The sequence below is a fragment of the Bubalus bubalis genome, chromosome 3 (assembly GCF_019923935.1).
Source record: "Bubalus bubalis isolate 160015118507 breed Murrah chromosome 3, NDDB_SH_1, whole genome shotgun sequence".
NCBI lineage: Eukaryota > Metazoa > Chordata > Mammalia > Artiodactyla > Bovidae > Bubalus > Bubalus bubalis.
Genome location: NC_059159.1, coordinates 131800063 through 131813632, shown reverse-complemented (window position 1 = coordinate 131813632; position 13570 = coordinate 131800063). Strand labels below are relative to the sequence as shown.

The 13570-nt window shown below is 45.7% G+C and overlaps 1 protein-coding gene across 5 annotated transcripts in view; it reads left to right on the top strand.

Annotated features, from left to right (window-relative positions):
* Window positions 1-13570, top strand: part of PEBP4 (phosphatidylethanolamine binding protein 4) — a 223101-nt gene that overhangs the window by 110351 nt on the left and 99180 nt on the right. The window lies entirely within an intron of this gene.

Genomic DNA, 13570 nt, shown 5'->3' with positions numbered 1-13570 from the left:
ATAATTTCAGAAAATATCCCCGGATCAGTGATACTTAGGTAAGCAGGTTCTCGGGATAAGTAGGGGTGGAGCCCCAGTTTGTACTGTTTTCCTGGTTTCTGTATTGTAAAGACTCCCATTGTCTCCAGTTTCAAGTTACAGTGATTTCATAACTGAATCGCAAATTTTCGGAAACTGCAGCAATGGCCTCAGCACACCACTGCCAGGGGCCTGGCTTTAGGCGGCACCAGGTGATTCTGTGTGGTCCTCATGGCAGGGCACTCCTGCAGGATCTGCTCCTGACGGGCCAAGGGGCATGGAGGGGGCCTGGTGATCCATCCCTTTTTCTTCGTATGGAAACAAATGACCTTCCCTTATTTTCCCTTTTGTCATCAGCCATAATTAGAAAGGTGCTTGGCTCCGCCTTTCCAGAGTTGGTCTGAGGAACACAAATCCAGTGGCTTGTTAAAGGGGCATTAGATGAAAAAAACAAAACCAGAAAGGCTCTATTTCCAGGCAAGTTTTGGAGACTCTGGGTTAAACTGCATTAATCCCATTCCTCACTGAAGGGGTTTTTAGAGCTTTTAATATCCTAGTATGCATTATATAACATGCATCTATTTTCCCATCTCACTTGACTGTTGAATCTTTTGTTCACAAGCACGTGGCAATGCATTAGGGGAAAATCCACACCATCATCAGACATCCATGTATTTCTGCCTGGAAAGCCTGCCGATGGCGTTTGCATCACGTGTGCAAAGGCATCAGCCTCGTAAGATGGTGAGATCCCAGACCTAGAAAGACTAAGTCTGGATCCAGCCTGGTTCCCAACTCAGTGATCTCCTCCATGTCATGGAGACCCTCAACGGCATTTCATCTTTATCCGTAAGATGGGAACCATGTTAACTCTTCTGTAGAGTTGTCATGATCCTCCAATGAAAGCATGTACTAAGAGCAGTCTCTAAAACAGAGCACATACCACAAATATAGGGACTTCGTATTTTTCCTTCTAGAGCTGTGGGGCAGAGGAAGGGGTATCTGTCTGAACTAGCTGTTTACTCTCCTGGTCAAGGCAGGGCTTTTACAACCGCTGGAGTGGGGAGGTGGTGGGAGGGTTACCCTGGCAACCAACCTCTACCCAGTGACCACAGATCCTTCGCAGGATGCTCAGGGGGACAGCCAGTTCTCAGGGGCAGCCCCAGTGACAATCTGGGTAGTGGCTCCCTCCAGGGAGACTTGCAACAGCGGCTTCCAGAACAGAACACAAGCAGGGCTGAAGAAGGAGGGCAGAAGCAGTGCTCCCACACCCTCCCCTGGCCAAGCCCTGCTCTCCAAGAGCCTTGGAAACACCATAAACCTGTGAAAGGGAAGAGCAAGGAGAGATTCCTGCCATCAGGGGAGGGAGGGGAGCTGAGAGCACGAAAGGGAAAGATACTGGATCCTGCCGCAGACTAGAGCAGAGGCTTTGTGTACTCAGGACTCCCCAGCAGCCACGAGGGGGTGAAACTCTCAAGAAAAGACCATCACACTGGTCATCATATTTACAGTCTGACCCCATGCACAGGGCTGCCTCTAAGAAGGTTCTATGGGCAACTCTGAGGCCCGATTTCAGAAGCTGGAATGTAACAGAATGTGATCATGCATGCATGTTCAGTCGTGTCCAACTCTTTGCAACCCCATGGACTATAGTCCTCCAGTCTCCTCTCTCCATGATTCTCCAGGCAAGAATACTGGAGTGGGTTGCCATGTCCTCTTCCAGGGTATCTTCCTAACCCAGGGATCAAACCCATGTCTCCTGCATCTCCTGCGTTGGTTCTTTATCCACTAAGCCACATTTCAGAGTAGAGGGCTCCTTGGGGTCATGAGGTTGCCTCTTTTCCAAGCCCGAAGTCTCCTCCTGCCCACTCCTCTCCCCCAGTACAGGACAGGACAGGACAGTTTTCTCACACCAGCCTTGTGGTGCAAATGTGGTTTCAGCCCTTACAGCCCAGCTTAGAAGCAGAACAGGTGGCAGGTGGCAGCTGGCCGGCGGGACCGCTAAGCCATAGAGCTTACCAGGGCCACCTGCCCGGGTACAGCCCTCAGCCCTCTCTCTCGGGCTGGAGGAAGCTTGGGTTTCCGCTGCATTGTCACCCACTTGCCCAGATGCAAGGGTCCAGCAGGAAGCAGCAGCTCTCCCCAGTTATGTCCACTCAGCCTGACCGCCGGCCCCCGTGTTCCGCCAGCTGCACAGCTGGTATAAAAACCAGACTGGGGTAGGTCTCAGGCCGTGGATCTCAGCCAAAAGAAAAGAGGGCGCTGATCAAACTCAGAAGCACTTCCTGTGTGTTCCACTACAGCTGAGTCGGTCCCCAACATTAAAGCACATTTAGATCAGCTAGCAAGCTTGTTAAAATGCAGATTCCTGGGCACCCCTTGGGTCAGGGTGGAGGGAACAGGACATCCACACTCCGCAGGCATCCAGGAGGGGTTTAGCAGCTGGAAGGAAGACTGCAGAGCTCAGTGTCAGAATGCCCAGGTCCTTGTTAATATCACCCATTTGTGCAGCAATTTGCAAGTGAAAAGCTCTTTTAGAACTTCCTATTTGTTCAGTTCCTGGGTCAGGAAGATCCCCTGGAGGAGGAAATGCCGACCCACTCTGGTATTGTTGCCTGGAAAATCCCATGAACAGAGGAGCCTGTTGGACTACAGTCCATGGGGTCAAAAGCGTCAGATATGACTGAGCGACTAACACTTTCACTACTGTTTTTTTTCATTGATCCTTTCAATCACTTTGTGAACCAGACATTATCCCCATTTTACAGATGGGGAAACAAAGGCTGCAGAGAGGAAATGATTCCAGTCTCTCAGCTATGAGTGGTAGAGATGGGTCTTCAATCCTGGTACCTCAGCTCCAAACCACCATCCTACATGGTCAGGGTTCACACCACATCTCTTGCATCAACTCCACTGTGGCCAAAGGCGTGTCACCATGCCCTCCCTATATAACGGGAAACATAATCTCTGTGGTTCCCTTGTCATCCTGGGGCTCTGTTTCTGGTTACGTTTTACAAGTGGATGCTTCCAGGGACCTTCCTGAGGGAATGCTGTCTTGGTAAATAAAACACTCCTGATAAGGATCTTGAACCCCATAAAGTAAACCCTATGTGTTATCATAACCCTCAGTCACGAGTGGCGTCAGCAATAAGGCATGCCAAAAAGTCACTGCAGATACAGAAAGACAGTAGCTCTGTGATTCACAATGACCACAGAGGCAAACTTGGTGGCACCTAGGCTGGCCTCATTAATAGGGCATGAGTGTGTGCCAAGTCACTTCAGTCATGTCTGACTCTTTGTGACCCTGTGGACTGTAGCTTGCCAAGCTCCTGTGTCCATGGAATTCGCCTAGCAAGAACACTGGAGCGGGTTGCCATGCCCTCCTCCAGCGGATCCTCCTGACCCAGGCTGCATCTCTTATGTCTCCTGCATTGGCAGGCAAGTTCTTTACCACTAGCGCCTCCTGTGGGACTCAGACCTAATTAGGCGGTGGGCTGCACCATGGCCATGGGAGCCCCTCAGGAGAGATAATTTTTTGGACTGTCTGTCCAGGTTGAAACAAGATATAAACCACTTCTTAGGAATATGTGAAATATCAGCAGCCCCTCCAATGAGAGGCTGATGGGATCTGGGACAGAGTAGGATAAAGCTTCAGTCCTTACAGAAAAACTAGGAGCTAGAGAGAAGTCCATCAGAAAGGACTAGGCATTCAGGGTACTCTTTGTTCATTCAACACATATGGATTGGCCATTATTTGCTATGGCCTAGGGTTTCATGGCGAGAAATCTGGAGCCAGACTTGTGGTTTGAATTTGAATCCACCAGTGTTAGCTTTGTGATTTTTGTGTAGGGGCTGTGGTGCAGGGAGGCACATGTTCTTCAACCTGTGTTTTTACTTGCTCTCTTATAAAGTGGGGATCCTGAATGTTCCTACCTCACACTGTTGTTTGTTGCTCTTGTTTAGCCACTAAGTCGTGTCTGACTCTTTTGCAACCTCATGGACTGTAGCCCGCCAGGCTCCTCTGTCCATAGGATTTCCTAGACAAGAATACTGGAGTGGGTTGCCATTTCCTTCTCCAGAGGACCTTCTCAACCCAGGGACGGGACCCACATCTCCTGCTTTGACAGGTAGATTCTTTACCCCTGAGCCACCAGGGAAGCCCCCACATTGTAAACGACAGGTTTACTTACTTAAGGGTGCTTAGAACAGGACCCAGAACTCTGTATAATATGTTGCTGTGAGGTTATCATGATTGCTCCAAGTCAGGCCCTATACTAGCCCTGGGGCTGCAAACGCAAACAAAACAGGGGGCCTCCCTGTCATCGGAGGGTTTCTACTCTAGAGAGACAGAGAAAGGAGGCTGCAGTGGGGTTACCAGGGCCTCCAGAAGTTGGCTGGGTTCAGAACTCCCTATACCTGTGGGTTCCCATTTGCTCAGGGACAACACTAGACTTTAGTCCCCAAACCTGGCCAGACCTGGGCAGGCAGGGACTGATACATAAAGTGCACTGTCTTTCTGAGTCCCCTGTTTGAAAAAGCTCTCATTGAGTGAAAAATATTTCCAACAGACTGTTGATACATAACATCCTTTCTCCTCCACAGTGCTACATCCCTAGCTTTTCCTTTAAGATGCTTTTAGTTCTAACTCAATCTAATTAATAATCTTTGTGCTCAAGCCTAATTAAGGTATTAATTAATTTGCATCATTCATTTCAGAAAGAAATGCTTATTGGTGGTTCATCTTCTATTTGTCTCCGAAATTAGTGCTCAGGGCTTTTCAGGCAGATACTTTCATTAGGTTTATTTTTATTGTTAATGGGAATATTGAACACAGGGAGATGGTATGTTAATACTTTCCACAAAGACTATCATGACTGGTGACAAAGAACACAAGAACAATTAAGGAGGCAAGGGTACCTTTCTTCTTCCAAAAGAGAAAATCTTCCTAGAAACTGTCAATGATTCTAAAATTTGTCCTGAAAATCTTTTTTGTTTTAAGAAAGAAAAGGAAACGGCAAGTTCATGTTTCCCTTTCATTCAGTGCCCTCAACCTTTGGCAGCTGTAAGTGCAAGCAATTCTGGGCTGAATTGAAAGGACTTTAAGGGTTCATTATTCTGTCTACATTTCTATAGAATCGGATTTTTCCATAATGAGAGGTGCTTTTTTTTTTTTTTTTTTTAAGGACCTCTTAGTGTGTTTGGTGAATAAGATAAATGGGAAACCCAACAAACAGAGCTGGGATCATAGATAGCCCATTGCTTTCCAGTTAGGTGCTTAGGATGTGTCAGGACTCCTCTGTTGGAATTATTGGTCCAGCTCCTGAGAAATCTCAGGCAAGTTACTTGACCTCTCTGATACTGTGGCTTCTTGTCTGTAAAGCTGAAACAAATCCTTCCTCTTCAGGATAGAGACAGGAAAAGGAAAATTACATATGCAAAGAGGTGAAGCCTCCCTAGAGAAAGGCACTATATAAAGCGGCAGATTCATCTTTGTTCCTAATCAATTGAGCAGTAGATTCTGTAAAAAGTTTAATATATATATAATTATATAATCTAATTTTCTATATGCTCAGAAACCAGCTAATGGTAATAAAAAGAAGACGAATAAATGATCTCTATCAGGCCCTCAAGTTCAGGTGAAGAGGTCAAACCAAGAAAATAGGATTCATTCATTAGTTTCTTTATTTAGACCTATATTTTTAGTTCTGTTGCTACTATTTGTGCACTTGTCCATGTATGCTTTGCCCTGCCCCATGAGGGTCCATTTTAAGTAATAAACACCTGCAAAGCTTGGCTTATGCTCCCTACAAGCATGTCGGTTTGGATCTAGGAGCCCTAAAGAGCATTTGGTGATGCGGACAATGCAGAGGCCCTGGTTATAAACCAGATGTGTACATGGCCACCATGAGGGAGGCAAGAAAGAGCCTGCACTTTGGGGTCAGATGAACTGGGGGAGGCTCCAGACACTGCCACTTCTAGTTGGGAATCTCTGAGCTTCAGTTTCTCCGTCCTTAAAATGGGCATGACAATAATATCTATTTCCCAGTGTTTGATGAGTTTAAGTTTCATGACATAGAACAGAAGAGTAGGACCTCCATCAATGTGACTCTCTCCCCCACCACTCCCAACTTTGAGATCTGACCACAGCTGCTACTTATGATGTAGCAACTTCCCTTAGGCTGTTGGGCTCCTGGTTTGCAAAGTAAGAATTCTAGGCAACACCCCAACACACAAACCATGTGGTAAAAGCAGCTCATCCTTTCACCTCTCAGTCTAGATGGGTCCAGGCCCAGCCTGGAGGTACCAAACTGACCCAAGCTTGCTTTGGTGGAGGAAGTAATTGAGGGGAAGGATGTCTGTCCCATCATTCGTGTGCACTAAGTTGCTTCAGTTGTGTCCAACTCTTTGCGACCCCATGGACTGTAGCCCACCAAGCTCCTCTGTCCATGGAACCCTCTAGGCAAGCATACTGGAATGGGTTGCCATGCCCTCTTCCAGCAGATCTTCCTGACTCAGGGATTGAACCCGTGTCTCTTATGTCTCCTGCATCAGCAGATGGGTTCTTTACCACTAGTACCACCTGGGAAGCCCATCTGGTCATTCAGCCTCTGGGAATTGCCCTGTGACCCCCCTGGACCAGACCAGGGGCTCCTGGAGTCATCACAGACCACAGCCTGCATACGGGCCTTGGCTGCAAGCATCAGTCAGGGCTACGATGTGCCTCCCACGGGCAGGGCTACACTTCATCCCCAATACTTCCTACTTTCTATTTATCATTTTGTGTGCCTTGCAGCGTGCAAGATCTTAGTTCCCCCACCAGGGATCATACCTGTGCCCCCTGCATTGCGAGGACAGTCTTAGCCACTGGACCACCAGAGAAGTTCCCCCACTTATATTTTTAACATGTCCCAGCACCCTTCACCATTTCCTTATCGTTCACCATCCCCACTTGGCTGTCATTGTCCCACCACAGGGAAGCCTCGCATCCCATTCAAAATAATTTAAATAAACTGTTGCTACAAAGTGGAATATTATCTTCTGATGAATGTTTTTAAAGCCCTTAAGGTTTTCATGGTAATTTGCGGTGTAAAATTATTTGGAGATAAGAGCCAAATTAACTCTCGGATGCCGAGGTCGCTGTGTCCTGTTATCCATGTGAGCACTGTTTAAATATAATCAGCCCTTAGACTAATGCAGTATAATTGTTCATTTGAAATAGCTTTTTTTACTCCATTCAATGAGTCATTAAAATATTCAAGGGATAATGCAGTGAATTGGAAATGAATTTATCATATTATCCCATACATACTGTAGTGCTTCAGGTAACTAAGGAGAAAGGGGGAGAGGGAGGGAGAGAGAACGTGACTACAATGTGCACAGGCAGGAAGGGGGCCAGGATAGGCAGGGATATGGGAAACAAAGCTTTTGGGGTGGTTTATGGCAAGTGTGTATAGAGAGGCTGACCAGGAGGGGTGGCAAAAAAGGGAAACGCTGTCCTTTGAAGAGCTCACTGACTCTCTCTCTCTCTCTGCACTCTGAGAATCTGTGCTCCACCACAGCTCCGCTGTTAACTTATTTTTATCAAATATGTTTATATCAGAAAGTCGTTATGGAAACCAATTCTGCCATCCAGGAGAATTCCTGGATCAGGCAGAAAACTCTTTCTTTCTCTCCTTTTCTCTCTGTCTCTGTCTCTCTCTCACACACACACACACACACACACACCCCACTCGTGCACACACACACATTTATAGACACCCCAAAGGGAACAGCAGTCTTGCTCATCCAATTCTGAACTCAGCTCTGACACAGTCAGAGGGTGGCACCCTGGCTCCCCTTCGTGGGCAGAGCTGTAAAGTGGTTGAGACTGAGACCAGCTGTCCAACCTCACCCCTTGCCCTGACCTTGGGAACCTGGGCTGTGGCTATAATTCCTCATGGTCCCCCAGACCCAGAACCCCCACCCCAAGCACATGCACTAAGGAGAGACAAGAGGGTGCCGGTGGCAATGTATTTGACGGGGCAGTTCTTCCTCAACCAAGGGAAGGTCCCATGGGTGTGTGTGGCTTGTACTGCACCTGGAATACCATCTTCTGTTCTGGTCACAGCATTTCAAGAATGACAGTGAGCAGCACATGAGCAAAGCAGCCAGAGGGACAAGGCTCTGTAGAAACCAGGAAAGCAGGGCTGGCTGGCCTGCCAGAACCCCCAAGGGCAGCCATGAGGACTGACTTTAAGGAGTCTTTAAAGATTTCTTTTAAAATTGGAAAAACTGTATTTGGAAAACAACAGGGAGGCCTGCTCTCCTCTTCTGGGGAGAATTAGAACCAGTGGGTAAAATTTACATGGACGTCAGTTTGGGCGCCATGTAAGAAAACACTTCCTAAGAATTTGAACTGCTTAAGAACTGAGCACATACTCCACAGAGGAGGGAGTACTTAGCATGGAAGGTACTTATTCACCAGTGACTCAGGAATGGTCCCCAGCACAGGAGGTAGACCAGATGATCGGTTAGATATACCCTTTGATATCTGTAGTGTTTCTACCTGTCATATTTCCCCTCCTGGCTATAGATACTCTTCTTAGAGCTTATACCCTTATATTAACAATGACAATAATAATTTTAAAAGGAAGAATAAATGGAAAGAGAAAAAAGAAAGAGAAGAGGAAGAATGAAAAGAAACAAAACATTTATACATTAGCGTGTTGTGCTGGGCACTGTGCTTCATGAATTTCTCATTTCATCCTCACAAAAGCCCCAGATGAAGGTAATCTAAACCAGAAAATTAAGATCTAGAGGGGTTAAGCAGTTGTCCAAGATCTAGCTGGTGAGCAACTGATTGGGATTTGAACCCAGAGCATGCATGTATAATCATGATGCCACAGTAGGTCTCCAGAGTTTAGGTAGATTCTACCCCTTGCTACCCATGCCCAACAAAGGTCCGTATAGTCAAAGATATGGTTTTTCCAGTAATCATGTATGCATGTGAGCATTGGACCATAAAGAAGACTGAGTGCTGAAGAATTGATGCGTTAGAATTGTGGTGCTGGAGAAGACTTTTGAGAGGCCCCTGGACAGCAAGGAAATCAAACCAGTCAACCCTAAAGGAAATCAACCCTAAATATTCCTTGGAAGGACTGATGCTGAAGCTGAAGCTCCAATACTTTGGCCACCTGATGCGAAGAGCCAACTCATTGGATAAGATTCTGATGCTGGGAAAGATTGAGGGCAGGAAGAGAAGGGTGCGACAGAGGATGAGATGGTTAGATAGCATCACTGACTCAATGGATATGAATTTTGAACAAACTCCAGGGGATAATGAAGGACAGGGGAGCCTGGTGTGCTGCAGTTCATGGGGTTGCAAAGAGTCGGACACAACTTAGCAACTGACTGAAGTGACCCAAGCCTGGATTCTGTGACAGCTTTTGTCAGGACCAGGTGTGGCCGCTGAGAGGAAGTGGTGCTGGTATGAAGGGTGCAATTTGAGCTTCCTGGCCTCCTGCCCTTTACCTCCATTCTTGGCCATGCCCACCTCAACCATAGTGCAGCCCTGACCTGGGCCTTAGAGCAGGGGCCTGGGAGGCAGCTTCTCCAACTTACTGTGAGCAAATGATTCCCTACCCTGAGTCTATTTCCTCAACTGTAAAAGAGGACATTAGCAAAAATTAAAAAAAAAAAAACAAAAATGAATTTCATAAGCCACATAGTTGTTGTTTAGTTGCTAAGTCATGTCCAACTCTTCTACAACCCGCTGGACTCTAGCCCACCAGTCCCCTCTGTCCATGGGATTTCCTAGGCAAGAATACTGGGTGGGCAGCCATTTCCTTCTCCAGGGGATCTTCCTGACCCAGGGATCAAACCCACATCTCCTGTATTGCAGGTGGATTCTTTACCATTGAGCCACCTGGGAAGCCCGAGACACATAGGCATGTTTGAAAAAAAAATCATTAAAAAAAAAAAAAAAGATGAATTCACTGGCATCAAACCACAAGAATGTTGTTGTCAAGACATAATGAGATAAAATGTGTAAAGTATCCAGCACCCAGCACTTAGATGCTACCTATTTGCTATTTCGCTACTCCTTCCATCTACTATCTCCCTAACTCCTCTACTGGAAGCTTAGAAAATTGAGCCTTTGATGGTAAGGAGCTTACATCACTCCCAAGAGGCAGGTCAGAGCCTGCCAGGAGAATGAGCTGCTCTCATGGTTACCACTTAAAAGACCCTAAGGGGAAAAGCCACCACAGACATAGAACTTAATCAGGAGGTGTTGGGACCAACTCTTTAACCTGCCCTGTGCTCAGCACTGCAGCTATTAAAAAATAATAATGTAAGACCTACAGATGATAGATAGATAATTTGATGAATAAACATTGGATGAATTTAAAATGTGTTTTTTCTGTTCCCCAGTTGGAAAGACAGGGCTAATGTGTAGGAAACAGAGAGTAGAACTCATGGGATATTAGCATCAACTCTAACTGGGCCCTTTAGATTCAGATGGCTTTGAGAGTTCAGATCGCTCTCCCCTCTGCAGTGACGTAACTCCTCCTCCTTCAAGGCTCAGCTCAAATGTCACCTCCACTGAAAGGCTCTCTCTGAGGCCTCCAGACTGAGTTAGTCAGTCCTGCCCTGAACTCCTACTACACTCAGTCAAACCTCTGTTAGTGTCTTTATCACATGGGTTTGTTATTATTTATGAGTCTCTTTTCTCTGTTAGACCACGAGTTCCTGGAGGGTAGAATTGTGTCTTATATCCTGAGCATTTAGCACAGTGCCGGGAACACAGAAGACCCTCAATCAGTGTTGAATGGATCAGTGAATGAAGGCATGAAGGGATGAATGGATAAAAGAATGAAGGAATGGATGGATGGATAGTGGCTGGGCAGGTAGAGGGATCGATGTATGAGGTGATAGTGCGTTGTGATGGCTTCACAATGGAGACAAGAGCTGTGCTGGGGCTTGAATTATGAGCAGGCCCAAAAAAGTCAAAGGATATGAGATTGTATTTCAAGAAGAGAAGAGAATAACTAAAAGTTCAGGCATGTGAATGGCATAGAAAGAACATAGAACATAAACATAGAATTAAAGGTCAAGACGGCTGAGTTAATTAAGGCCCCCTTTATCACCTCTCCCTGGGTGGTTATTGCAAAAGCCATCTAACTGAGCCACTTCCTGTAACCTCATCCCTTGCAAAAGTATCTCTCTGTCACGCGAGTGTATGCTCCTCGGTTTTTGTCTCGTCACAACAAAGATTTGGAGTGACGGACATTAAAGCCCCCTCGGCGTGTCACAGTTCTGGGGTCTTGGATAGACAGTGTTATAGCTCTCAGGTCTCAACAGACCATGTTATAGCTCTTAGACAAATCAGTGTTACAGCCCAGTGTTACAGCTCTATTTTATCTAGAAGATAGGAAAATCCATCTTCGAGGCGTGAGGGCATGTCAATCCAAAGACGCGAAGAGAAGAGCACCCCAGCGCGTGGGGGAGAGAGAGAGAGAGCTAGCTTGGGCTCCTCTTTTTATATGTTTTTCTCTCCCTGGGCCTGTCCTATGTAAATTGGGCCAGCCAGGAGTGTTGTTTGTTTTACCTGAGGTCCTCACTCCGGTCCTCGGACCTTCCTTTGTTCTATTTTCACAGGCTTTTCCCTTCCTTGTCTTTTAGCCACCGCCATTTTGGACTCCTTTTCCCTATTCTACCTACCTAACACATCTTTCCTTCATGGGTTGATGTTTTCTAAAATTGAAATATGATCGTATTACTTCCCTAGTTGAAGCCTTCAGTGACTCCTCAGTATCTCAGGACAGACTCCTATATGGTCAGTATACTATATTGTTTATTTTTTAAATTTTATTGAAATATAGTTGATTTACAATGTTGTGTTAATTTCTGCTGTACAGCAAAGTGACTTGGTTTCATACACACACACACACACACACATATATATACACACAATCATTCTTTTTCATCTTCTTTTCAAATTTATTTTATTTTTTGCCCACGTGACATATAGGATCTTAGTTCCCCAACCAGGGATCAAACCCATGTCCCCAGCAGTAGACGCCCAAAGTCTTAACCACTGGACTGCCAGGGAAGTCTTCTATTCATCTTCTTTTACATTATGGTTTAGCACAGGATGTTGAGTACAGTTCCCTATGCTATACATAGGACCTTGTTTATCCATCCTGTATACAACAGTTTGCTTCCTGGTCAGCATATTATTTAAAGCCTTTGGCTCTGTCCCTTCCTGCCCCATCAGCCCTGCATGGTGCTCCTGCCAAGTTGCATGTGGTGTCTCAAACCTTCTGTGAGTCTCAGGCCACTGTGGACCATTACTAGCTCTTGTCCCTCTCCCTGGGAAGCTGTTCTGCAATCTGAAAACACTTAGTTGCTTTATAGAAGTTAAGATCTCTAGATGAAGGACACCTTCAAGGTCCAGAAAAAGCTGAGACTTAGGATCACAGAGTCACTTCCAGAAATAGGAAAGGAAAATGTGGATTCCTGAATTTAAGATGGTGAGTGTAATATCCATCTGCATCAAAATTCCATAACAATTAAAAAGCAGATGGTCTGAGACAGCAGAGGAAGCATTGAACACTGTGAGTCTGCGTAAGATCACTGAAAACAAGTCACTCCTGACCACTCAGATGCCTTTGCTGATGAATGTACTGGTCCAATAGACCAGGAGAAGGAGCTAAGTAAGCGCAGCATAGCTTAATTGACCAAGGCTTTAGACCAAGTCAGTCATGGTAAACTGTGGGCAAGGAGAACAAATACAGCTTCAATTTATGACTATCGTGTTCAGTGGGTTTGTGACTTGTTAGCAAACCATTCCTGAAGTGACTAGTAGATTGTGCTTCCCTCTGTACAGCTACCGTCTGTAGCTCAGATGGTAAAGAGTCTGCCTGCAAAGCGTGAGACCCAGGTTTGATCTCTGGGTTGACTCCAGGGAAGATACCCTGGAGAAGGGAATGGCTAACCACTCCAGTATTCTTACCTGGAGAAATGCTGCTTCGATTTATGGCTATTGTGTTCAATGGGTTCAGGATTTAGTTAGCAAACCATTCCTAAAGAATGTTGACTAATAGATTCACATCAACCTCCAGGGCAGTCCCTAGTGACATGCCACGGGATTCTGCCAAAGGGCCTACCTTGTTCAATATCTATATAGATAGCACGCTCACTGAATAAAGGGCACCCAATAAGTTTCAAGGAATTGCTAACACGCGGAGTGACACAAAACAGTTAATTTTGGCAAATTTGGAAGGATGGGCCTGCAATGAAAAAAATTAAACTTAATAGAGATTAATCTCAAATTCTATATTTAGGTTCCAAATCAATTGCACAAACACCGAATGGGGAAGACTTGGCATAGCAGGAGTTCATGAAGGGAAAAGATCAGAGCACTTTTCATTAATTTTTAAGCTAATTTTAAGCTAATAATAGAATGTCAAACCATAATGCAGGAGTTAAGAAAGTTAATATAATCTTAGCTCCATCAATAGAAGTAGAGGTTTTTAGATGATTGAAGATTATAAATCCCTTTTTTCTGCATCAG